This window comes from Oryctolagus cuniculus, chromosome 10 (genome assembly GCF_051225735.1).
Source record: "Oryctolagus cuniculus isolate XC-2025 breed Fujian yellow rabbit chromosome 10, ASM5122573v1, whole genome shotgun sequence".
Classification (NCBI taxonomy): Eukaryota; Metazoa; Chordata; class Mammalia; order Lagomorpha; family Leporidae; genus Oryctolagus; species Oryctolagus cuniculus.
In genome coordinates, this window is record NC_142876.1 from 125,595,647 (window position 1) to 125,607,054 (window position 11,408).

The following is an 11,408-nucleotide window of genomic DNA, read 5'->3' on the forward strand; positions in this document are numbered from 1 at the left end:
CAAAGCAGTCCCTCAGGACATGACTTTGGGACACAGGTGGCAAGAACAAGCCAGAAACAGAAGTGTGGTGGAGGCCTGCCCTGGGGTGTGCGTCCCATTCCGTGGGCCTGGCTGCCCCCTCTTCCATTCATGTGAGCAGGGATAGGAAGCCAGTATCCCTCCTTGAAAACACCATGAAGGTCAAGCCCAGGCCTGGTAGGGACGGAACATAGCCCACAGCTCCCGAAGGCTGCTCAGGGAGAGGATAGCCCCTGCTTGGTGAGCACTGGGACAGCTCCATGTTCCGTGGGGGCGGTTTGCCATGAAGACAGACACTGCTAGTGCTTCACCAAGAGGCCACCTGTCTCCTCCTGTGACTGAGTCACCAATGTCCACCAGTGTCCCTGGAGAGGGGGCCCATGCAGTCCCACCAGGCTACACACGTCCCTGGGGTGGGGGTCCCATGTTGTCTGTGCCCCTTACACCACCCCTCCCTGCCCAGCTGGAGCCGGAAGCTGTTTCAAGTGCCCTGGGACTCCCAGGAGTAAAACTGATGAATATTTTGGTGTTGTTTGAAGACATCTCTGCTACAAAGCAAAACTAAAAAAGCTTTTACGGGGCTTCCCTCGCTGAAGGCAGGAGAACCGAGGCTGCAGACGCCCGCACCCTTGTTCTGCATCAGGTGCAGCTCCTGCTGCTGCAGCCTCACCCCAGCACCTGCCAGGGCCTGCACTGCCCCCTCCCGGCTCCCCAGACTCAGGAGTCCTGGGGGTCCTGTGTCGTGTCCCCTCCTGAGTCTGTCCAGCATAAAGCTCCTCTTCACCTTCCTGCTCTGGGAGGGTGGGCTCCCCATCTGGACGCAGAGTGCGTTCTGCAGGGTGGGGTAGGGGGTGTACCCGGCAAACCAGGGCGGGCACCTCGGGCTCTCTGAAGACCCCAGCTTTGTGCACGCACAGCTTGGGGCTGCTGCAGCCTGACAGTGCCTCCTGCCTCAGCAGTGTCCCCTCGAGTGCACGGGGCTCGGGGATGCCCCAGTGGACTGGCCAGAGGAGGTCAGACCGGAGCACGGGGGCACTCACCCTCTCAGGGACAGCCTGCCTTGGAGTCACAGACTTGGGGCCCGCGGCTCTCTCTGCCGACCCCTGCCCCCTCCCATTTCTCCTCCTCAGGCCTTTTCTCCAGTATATCTCTTTTTTTTTTTTAACTTTTATTTAATGAATATAAATTTCCAAAGTACGACTCATGGGTTACAATGGCTTCCCCCCCATACCGTCCCTCCCACCCACAACCCTCCCCTTTCCCACTCCCTCTCCCCTTCCATTCACATCAAGATTCATTTTCGATTATCTTAATATACAGAAGATCAGCTTAGTATACATTAAGTATGGATTTCAACAGTTTGCTCCCACACAGAAACATAAAGTGAAAAATAATAGATGATTTTTTTTAAATGATGATGAAATCAGAGCAGACCTATTGTCATGTTTAATCCCAGTGAGAGTCAAGTTGGGAATTGATAATTTCTTTTTTTTTTTTTTACAGAGGATCAGTTTAGTATGCATTAAGTAAGGATTTCAACAGTTTGCACCCCCATAGAAACACAAAGGGAAATATATTGTTTGAGTACTCATTATAGCATTAAATCTCAATGTACAGCACATTAAGGACAGAGATCCTACATGAGGAGTAAGTGCACAGTGACTCCTGTTGTTGACTTTACCAATTGACACTCCTGTCTATGGCATCAGTAATCTCCCTATGCTCCAGTCATGAGTTTCCAAGGCTATGGAAGCCCTCTGAGCTCTCCGACTCTTATCTTGTTTAGACAAGGTCATAGTCAAAGTGGAGGTTCTCTCCTCCCTTCAGAGAAAGGTACCTCCTTCTTTGAAAACCTGTTCTTTCCACTGGGATCTCACTCACAGAGATCTTTTGCCAGAGTGTCTTGGCTTTCCATGCCTGAAATACTCTCATGGGCTTTTCAGCCAGATCCGAATGCCTTTAGGGCTGATTCTGAGGCCAGAGTGCTATTTAGGACATCTGCCATTCTATGAGTCTGCTGAGTATCTCACTTCCCATGTTGGATCACTCTCCCCTTTATTTACTCCATCGGTTAGCGTTAGCAGGTACTAGACTTGTCTATGTGCTCCCTTTGACTCCCAGTCCCTCCACCATGACCAACTGTGAACTGAAATTGATCACCTGGAACAGTGAGATGGCATTGGTACATGCCACCTCGATGGGATTGAATTGGAATCCCCTGGTATGCTTCCAACTCCACCACTTGGGGCAAGTCAGCCATCTCTTGAATGAAGGGTCTGGCTTGCAGGATCCCAAGTTGTGTCTTAACCACAGCACCAGATGCCTGCCCTTCCTTTGTCATGTGAAGGTCATTTAGAAGTGAAATAATTCCCAGTGTGTGATCTGATGTAAACATCTTTCTATTTTCTTTGTAATTATCAGGAAAATTAGGTCTGCAATGAATAGACACCAAGAAAGGGGAAAAAATAGATGGGATTTAAGACACCATTGGTCACGGCACGGTTTCCCATGGAGGTTCTGCGCGGGGCTGTAATTACCGAGGGGTGCTGTGTCGGGTGCACGGGGAGGTTCTGTTGCCAACTGCAGAAGGCGTTCAGGGCGGCAGTCGCCGGCAGGTGAGCCGCCTCCAGTGACTTAATATTAGTTTAATCGCTGGAAGGGTCTGGCAGTTTAAATATTAATCACGTGTTCAATTATTAAAGCTCCACTCTTTTATGATTATGAGAGCTGTGTGGAAACAGCATGAATACCAGGTGAAGTCAGTGTGGCCAGAGGCACCTCCGTGCGATGTCACCTGTGTCAGATTGTCTCTCTCTGTCTGGGGCACCAAACCAGGGCTCAGCAAGATGGAAATCGGGAGAAGGCATCGGGGATCTGCTCCCAGCAGTTTCTGTGGCACGTGGACCATGCCCAGGAAAGAGGTGCAGGTTGCGGCTCACGGCAAGCCGCCTGCAGGATCTCTTCTTGCCCTTGATCTGAGAGGAAAGGATTCCCAGCTAAGGAACCCCGGGAAGGAGCCTCACTAAGGGAATAAAGACCACTCCCACCCCTGCTCTCCCTGGAGCATGAGTGAGACTGGCAGTAAGTCCCGAGGGTCTTTAAAATGAGACAGGAGGCCAGGAGGAATTCCTGGATAGTTAGCAGTCTCCCATAATTTCAACTCAAACAGGTAATGAATGAAGCTAAATACTTCACCATCTTTGAACATCATATTATCATGGAATTTAAGAGCCGAAGGGACTTACTAACCTGGAATTACTTGAATGAATTTTGTAACCCAAGTTCTGTCATCCCAGGGCCTGGTTCCCTGCCCTCCTCTTCCCAGGTCTCTGCAGTGATGAGGCCTGGGACTCTCCGCTTGTTCTCCTGCACACACAAGCGTATGTGTGTGTATGTGTGTCCCTGTGTGTATGCATGTGTGTCCCTGTGTGCATGCATGTGTGTCCTCGTGTGTGTCCATGTCCCCATGTGTGTGTGCAAGTGTGTCCTTGTGTGTGTGCATATGTGCCTGTGTGTATGTGTGCCCCTGTGTGTGTGCACATGTGTGTAGAATGTCCCCATGTGTGCATACATGTGTGTATGTGTGGGTCCTGTGTGTATACATGTGTGTCCCTGTGTGTATGCATGTTTGTCCCCGTGTGTGTATACATGTGTGTGCATGTGTGTCTTTGTGCGTGTGCCCATGTGCCCTTGTATGTGTATGTGTGTCCCTGTGTGTGTGCCCATGTGTGTATGAGTGTCCCTGTGTGTGTGCACATGTGCCGTGTGTGTATGAGTGTCCCTGTGTGTGTATGCATGTCCCTGTGTGTGTGCATGTGTATCCCTGTGTGTGTGCATGTGTGCCCGTGTGTGCATGTGTGTCCCCGTGTGTACACACATGTGCCCGTGTGTGTATGCATGCCCCTGTGTGTATGCATGTGTGTGCCCATGTGCCCGTGTGTGTCTCCGTATGTGTGCACACATGTGCCCATGTGTGTACACATGTCCCCGTGTGTGCCCATGTGTGTATGTGTGTCCCTGTGTGTGTGCACATGTGCTATGCGTGTATGAGTGTCCCCGTGTGTGCATGTGTGTCCCTGTGTGTGTGCCCATGTGTGCATGTGTGTCCCCGTGTGTGTGTATACATGTGTGTTCTAGTTGGTGGGCGGCCTCTCAGCAGTGCTCCTGCTCTGTTATTTACTGACTCGTCAGTCTTTTCAGTTTCCCCTCGTATTCTCCTGTATTTCATTTCTTTGTTGTGTTTATTCTGCTTTCTGGAACATTCCTCAACTCTGATAGCGCCATGCAGCTTTTCTGCCTGCGTTCCCCGTTCTCTAGATTGCGAGGACGCTCTGTTCTGGGCTCACTTTCTCCCTCTCAGTCTCTTACGCATCCCAGGGTGCAGGTTTGAGCTTCCGGAAGCCCTTGTTCTCGGGTGTTCTGTGTCGTCGGCCTTCCCTCTTTCTGGTTTGGCCGTTCTTTTTTCCTCACCAGAGACTTTGTCTGCTCTTGGTGCCGCGGCCTGGGGACCCCTCTTTGCCGCTGAGTAGCAGCTGGTGTGGCCTCTGAATGATGACTCACCTGGTTCTCCTCACTGCGACATTGCCGTGGGCATCAGGGTTTGTAACTGAGCCTGTATCCAGGGTGAAAAACAAAAAGTCAGTGTTTTACATTAGGCAACGAGCGTGGGTCATTGCAAAGCATAATTTCCAGGTTTGAAGTCATGTGCATGGGTGACTTTGTTTAAGTGTTAGGACACAGAAATGACTTTTTCACAGTTCGAAAAGTGAATTGAACCGAGTCCTGAGCACGGACGTGGAGGTAATGGGGCTCAGAGCGGCCGCTTTGGAGTCCAGGGCGGGGCTTGAATGGAGGGCTGCCCTTCGCTGGGCGTGTGGCCCTGGGCGGGGGGTCAGTGTCCGCTCTGTGTAAGTGTGTCCCTGTGTGTATGCATGTGTGTCCACATGTTTTTCCTTTGCTCTGAAATGGGGATGAATGCAGTAAAATGCTTCTCCACAGCGCTGTGTGGCAGGTTTTCTGAGATAATCAGGTTTGTCTGTCAACAAGGGGCTGACATCAGCTGCACGTCTGGGAGTCTGGGGTGCTGTTGCTGACACAGAGGTCGCTGTAACGGGTGCCGTTGAGTAGTGGGTCTCCTGGATACTGGAACGGGGCCCCGTGAGACGTGGAACTGTTGGGGCACCAGAACGGGCGCCCCACAGAAAGGCAGCAAGAGCCACCCCCGTGAGGGACAAAGGAACACATCAGCCACGGGCAGGCATCGTGGCACAGCCAGCACTGGGAACTGGGGAGAGCGATTCACAGGGTCAGCTGTTCCAGCCGCGGCTCTCTGAGGTGAGGCAGTGTGAGAGCGACACTCAGCTCGCATTAAATCCGTGAGTAGCCCCCGTTGCACTCGGGCTAGGCCAGCATTGCTGGGCACAGAGCTGCCCTGACTGTGCAGGAAGCGGCTTCTCCCGTGCTTGGTTGACACCTGCTTTCTATGGAAAACACTGCTCCCTGGCTCCGTCTCTTCATGTTCACAACTTCAGAATGATCTTGGAAAAGTCGCTGTGTCACCATCTCCTGTGTCTTGATGGAGACTGATGGGAGCACTGACTTCAGAGGCAGGGCAGGAAGTCCCTGAAAAATACAGAATGAGCTAAATGTCACAGACAGGAGCTTCAGCGTGGGGCGAACCCTGGTGTGCAGCAGGTATAACTGCGTGGCTGGGGTGCTGGCTCCCAAGTCACATAGAAGTGACCCAGCTCACGGTCAGCAAGTGTCCCTCGGGGTCTGCTCCTCTCCCAAGGTCCCCTGGAGGGGTGGGGAGGGGGAATCAGCCATGCCAGTCCTAGAGGAGCCCCAGCCACTCCTGAGCAGCTGGGATCCAAGCATAGAGGGGGAAGGAATGGCCCTAGTTTGAAATCTGGCTTCTCGTTCCCCAGCTGTGTTTAAAATGTGAGATGGTTCTGCCTCCCATCAGAACTGCAGATCTGGAATAATCCGACCTCCGACTTGACTAAAATCGTTCTGATGCATTTGTGACGCTGAGCCCCAAGCAGTATGTTGTGTTTTCTTTACTTCTTGTCATTCCTGGGAAGGGTGTTTGGCTTGGCTCATCTCAGACCTTCAGCCTATTCCTTGTACTGGACTGCGCTGAGCAGGTGCAGAGACTTGGGAATTAGCCCAGAATGAACATGGTGGAGGCTGAGGGCTGTGTTGGAAGCTGGGCAGGGACTGGGTAGACATTTTGTTTAACAAACTCAAAATGATTGCTGTGTGTGTTAGAAGCCCTGCTACGGCCCCACATTGTGCTTGGTGCTGAGAGAACAGCCTGGAACAAGGCCTGTGAGGCCACTGCTGAGGGTCTCAGGGGAGCTGGGTGCCCCAGCATGGCCAGGAGCAGGCAGCCACAAGTGAGGGAGAGTGCTTAGCTCCTAGACTGAGTCCCAGATGTGGGGGGGCACTCCCGGCAGAGTGAGCCTGGGCAAAGCCCCCGTGCAAAGGTGCGGGTGATGCACACAGCGCACGCGTGCTGCAGCGTCCCTGAGCAGGGAGCTGCCCAGCGAGGTGAGGCGAGGGCGTCGATGTCTGCGTTCTAGAGGACGTCCCACAGGGGCGGACTTGTTCTGATCACTCCTCTGACACCTGGCCTGGCCACGTGGGGCTCGGGAGCACTGGAAGTGCAGCTGGCGGAGCGCCAGGTCTGAATTCCAAGGTAAATTTAATTTGGTTTACCTTGTCCTGCGGGGCTTCTGTTTGGGGGAATGTGTGATGCTTATGGAAGTGTGTGCAGGCAGAGACGTGTGGCGTAACTGACCACAGCCGGAGTCCTCCGTGGTTCTCGGACAGGGAGCTGCCCTCACGGGGGCCGTGTCGTGGCCGAGCTGTGCTAGCAGGAGCATGGGGGTGGGCCTGGGGGCACAGTGACAGCGGTGAGCACATTTGAACACCCGAGGAGAAGAGGCGTTCGTAGCAGGAGTGCCGCCGACACTGCTGCTCCTCCAGCCCCAGATAGGTCCTGGCCGAGGAAGTGGACGGCAGCACCGACCGCGCCCCCTTCCAGCACTTCTGCCACCGTCGGCTAGAACCACGTGGAACACACATGGTGCAGGCCTGCTGCCCTTCTGTGCTTGCACGGAGGACACTCCTGCCTCCTGCTGTGGCTGCTTCTGTGCGGGAGCCCATCTTGTTCATTTTCCCATGTTCTATTATGAAAAATGTGAAGTTCGGCACCACTGAATTGACAGTGAGTGTCATGTAGCCCCCGACCAGCCGTCTGCCCAGGTCACTTCGGTGCGTGCTGACGTGGTGCAGAACCAGGCCCGCCCTCTGTGCTGACGTGGTGCAGAACCAGGCCCGCCCTCTGTTTGCAGGAAGAGCTAAGGCTGTGGCAGAGCTGCTGGCTGCACCCAGGCTGGGAGCTGCAGTGGCCGAGCCCTGAGCACCCACACGGAACGGGGAGCCAGCCCGGCCCAGGACCAGGGCCCTGCCAGGTGTGCAGCCCTCCTCCTGGTGGGAGGAGCGTGAACAGCAGAGAGCGTGGCAGCCACGTTGGGCAGGGGTGGGAGTGGATAAGGACAGGGAAACCGCTGGTCTGGCCCTGCCAGGGCAACCGTGGGCAGGACTCGAAGTCCAGTCCATCCGCAGCCGGCCGATGTGGGTAATTGTGTATGACCCACACGTGGTGTTGTTGGTATCCAGAGGGTGCGTGAGTGCCACGTGGCAGCATGACCGTTGTGCACCCCACAAGAGACAGCAGTCCTGGAGGCACAGCTCAGAGACCTGAGCAGGGGCATTGCTCCCAGGGCGACTCAGAGGCCCTCCTCCGTCACCTTCCTCCTCCTCTGCAGCGTGGCCCGTCCGCCCGAGCTGCTGCCTCCGGGGGATCCGGCGGCCGCTCCTCTGCCAGGGGCTGCGTCCTCCAGGATCCGGGGTGGAGGCTCAGACCCGAGTGCCCCGGAGCTTCTCCCTGTGCCTGGCGTGTCAGCAGCATCGCTCCACTGCACTTGCCAACGCGTGGAGGGATGCTGGAGCAGCCCGCGGCCTCCCCAGGCACCACGAGGGATGCTGGTGGCTCACGGCCGCTCTGAGGCAGTCCTGAGCCGCCGCAGGACAGGATCTGCCAGCAGTGGTCTGAGTGGTCGTTTCCGCCAACTGTAATTCCCATCGATTTTCCTGCTGCTTTTACAAATACCGGGAAGGACTCAGGTTGTCTCAGAGATAAGGAGCCTGATCCGGACGTGTCAGCTTCTCGTTCCCCGCTTTATCTCTGATCTTCGTTCTGAGCCGTCGCTGGCTTTTCTGACTTACAATTAATTGTTCTGGGGAGAGCAACCCCATGTCCTGCTTTGCAAAGTCAGAGCAGATGAGGAGCCAGGACCCCTGCAGCACGGGACTCAGAGGTGCAGAGGGACACGGGTACCTCTCTGGTCCTAGTGGTCAGGTATCCCAGGGGACTTCAGAAAGTTCGTTGAAAAAGGAATTGAAATTTAAGCTTATTTGGGGATAAGAAATTTCGAAGTCTACACACAGATGCATTTCCACAAACTTCCTGAAGACTTCTGTGTGCATGGGTTTACTTCTGTTTTCTTGGTACCAAAATAAAGTTGTTTATAATCCTTTTCCCATGAACATTTGAACATCCCCCGTATTCCACAACTTCTTGTCACATGAGTTTTATCCTGTAATTCTAGGCCAAGACAAGCAGCAGAAGTTGAGAAACAGGTGTAGTGAGCTTGGCCCAGATGTGCTGGCCGGGGCTAACCTACACAGAGGTCCCCTTTCTCGGGGGTTGAATGGCAGTGTCCTGATGATTTCTTGTTTAGCGCTCGTGGGTGGATGTGCTGTGTGATCACTGGCTGGCTCTCGGGGCTTCGAGATACAGAGGCCACCCTTCAGCTGGCTGAAACGCTGAAGTGAGCCTGGGAAACTGAACAGCAGGCTGCGGCTGCAGGCGATGTGCACACAGCAGGCCCAGAATCTCCCTGGCTGCATTTCTGCCTCCGCCTCTCATCCCTGTGTTCACAGCTTCTCCTCGGGATGCAGGATGGCTGCCTGCACGTGGCTCTGGTGCGTGTGCAGGTTCCCATCCAAAGAAGATTCTCCAGCCCGGGCTGTGCATGAGCCTGGTACTTACCGCCTGGTACGCCCCGCACAGCAGAGAATGGGGCACGGGTGGCTGAAGCCAGATTCATGCACTCAGTCCTCCTCAGTGAGGCCCTGCCAACGTGAGGGCTGAGACTGATGTGGCAAGAGATTAGAGGGCCACGGTTAAGACCTTAGCCAGAGGCAGGTTTGGGCGTGCATGGGGGACCAGGTGAGGGGGACCGTGCACTGCACGGTCGGCGGGGAGAAATGGCTGGAGCCGAGGGCAAGAGGTGGCCGTGGCGGAGCTGACCCTGGGACTGAGGGGATGGGCACGCGTCAGGTGAGGGAGGCAGCTGGATGATAAAGAAGGAGTCAGGGCCACCAAGGGCCACAAGGATTTCTGTTGGCATCTTTGCCACTGTCCATCTCTCTCAGAGGACAAGACAGACTAGGGATGTTTCCAGCGTTGTCTACTGTGCACAGAGATAGGAAAATGCAGTCACTCCAGCCCATAAGCGGGGCATAAGTTGCAAAGTCAGAGTCCTCCCCAGAGGGAGGGGGGAAGCTCTGCGTGGGAGTCAGGAGCGCGGTGGTCTCAGTGGTTGTGGATCAGGCCGCTGGTGCTGCTCGTGGTTTCCGTTCTCTAGCCGAGGTCGCTGAGCGGAGCTCTGGGGAGGGAAGGCCCCTCAGCCTGCAGTTGACGGCTTCGCTTCAGGGCCGGCAGCCCTGGAACAGCACCCGTGAGGCTGCTCGCAGGAACGCTGGGGGACGCACACAGCTGAGTTGGGAAGCAGAGTGAGAGCAGCGCGGACAGACCCGAGCTCCACGCATGGGAACCTGCCCCGTGCACTCCCCACAGCCCACAGCAGCCAGGTGCGGAGCCGGGCTCCACCCTCCACCCATCAGCCGTTGGCAGGAAGCACCTCTGTGTGTCGTACCCCGCTCCAAGGCAGACAGGGCGGTCAGGGAGATGAACCCGGGGCAGGGTGCAGCCGCTGGTGCAGGAGACACCGGAGTGAGGAGCAGAGAGGCCACGGCAGGCTCAGTGGGCTGTCTCAGGAGCACCCCCTGTGCAGTTGAGACAGAGTCTGGCAGAAAGCAGAGAGTGGAGAACGAGGGCGTGGGAGCTGAAACCGTGGCGTTCGTCCGTGTGGGACGTGTCTGAGTCCAGTCAGCACACTGGGGAAGTGAGCCTCTGCCCACACTGCGTGGGTGCAGGTCAGCTGTGCTGAGCCCTGGCAGCCTGGAATTCGCTCAGCAAGCCTCGGGGGAGGTCTCTCCTCCGAGTGGGCACCCGGGGGTGCTTCGTGCACAGGTGGGGCCGAGAGCTCCCGGGTCAGTGGGAAGGACGTACGAGCAGCAGCTCAGTGGCTTCACTTCTGGCCCAAGCACTGCTGGAGCTGCCGCCAGCATACGCGGGACAACTGTGGACAGCACAGGGCAGAAGCAGCTTCCTGGCTCTGCCCGGAACCAGACCTGTCTTCTGTGTCTGTGAGAGCCCGGACATGGTGTTCTGACACGCACAGAAGATGGTGCGAGGAGAGACGGGACTGGCGCAGGAACTCAGGGCTGCCAGACAGTATGAAGACGGGGCAGTCACTGGGTCTGCGTTTGTATTTGTGTAGTGAGAACAGACTTCACATACTTCATAGATACAGTCTTGGGCCCGTGACACTGCTTCCCCCCCCGCCCTCCCTCCTCCTTCCTTTCTTTTCTGCCTTTAATTTTTACAGTGACATCCTTTCAATTACTAGATAGCCACAGGCTTAATAAAGAATTCAACTAAATAAAGAATTCACGTAGGAAGTAGGAAGGCCTCTGTTCTCAGAAGTATCAACAAGGGCTACAAACAGTAGTCACATCTCAAGATGGTAGCTTCACTCATATACGTTACACTTTCCATTCTCATATGTTAGCTACAGCAAAGGAAATATACAGTGTTCTTTGTGGGACTGGCTCGTTGAACTAGGCGTAATGGTCTCCATTTGCATTTATTTTGGTATCAAAGACAGGATTTCATTCTTCCCTTTTATGGCTGAGTAGTATCCCATCGTGTGTGTGTACCACATTGTCTTTATCAGTCGTTGGTTGATGGACACCTGTGTTGATTCTGTGTCTCTGCTCTTCTGAGTTGAGCTCCTGTAAGCCTTGTCCTGTCCAGGTGCAGAGTCGAGCAGCAGTCACTGTCGGCCCCCCACCCCAGCATCATTAGGGTCCACTTCATGTCTGCCTGATACTGAGTGAGCATTCGGAACTGGGTTCTGTGGAGCCAGTTTATGAAGAATTCCGTCTGCCTGAACACCCACACCAGGGACTAA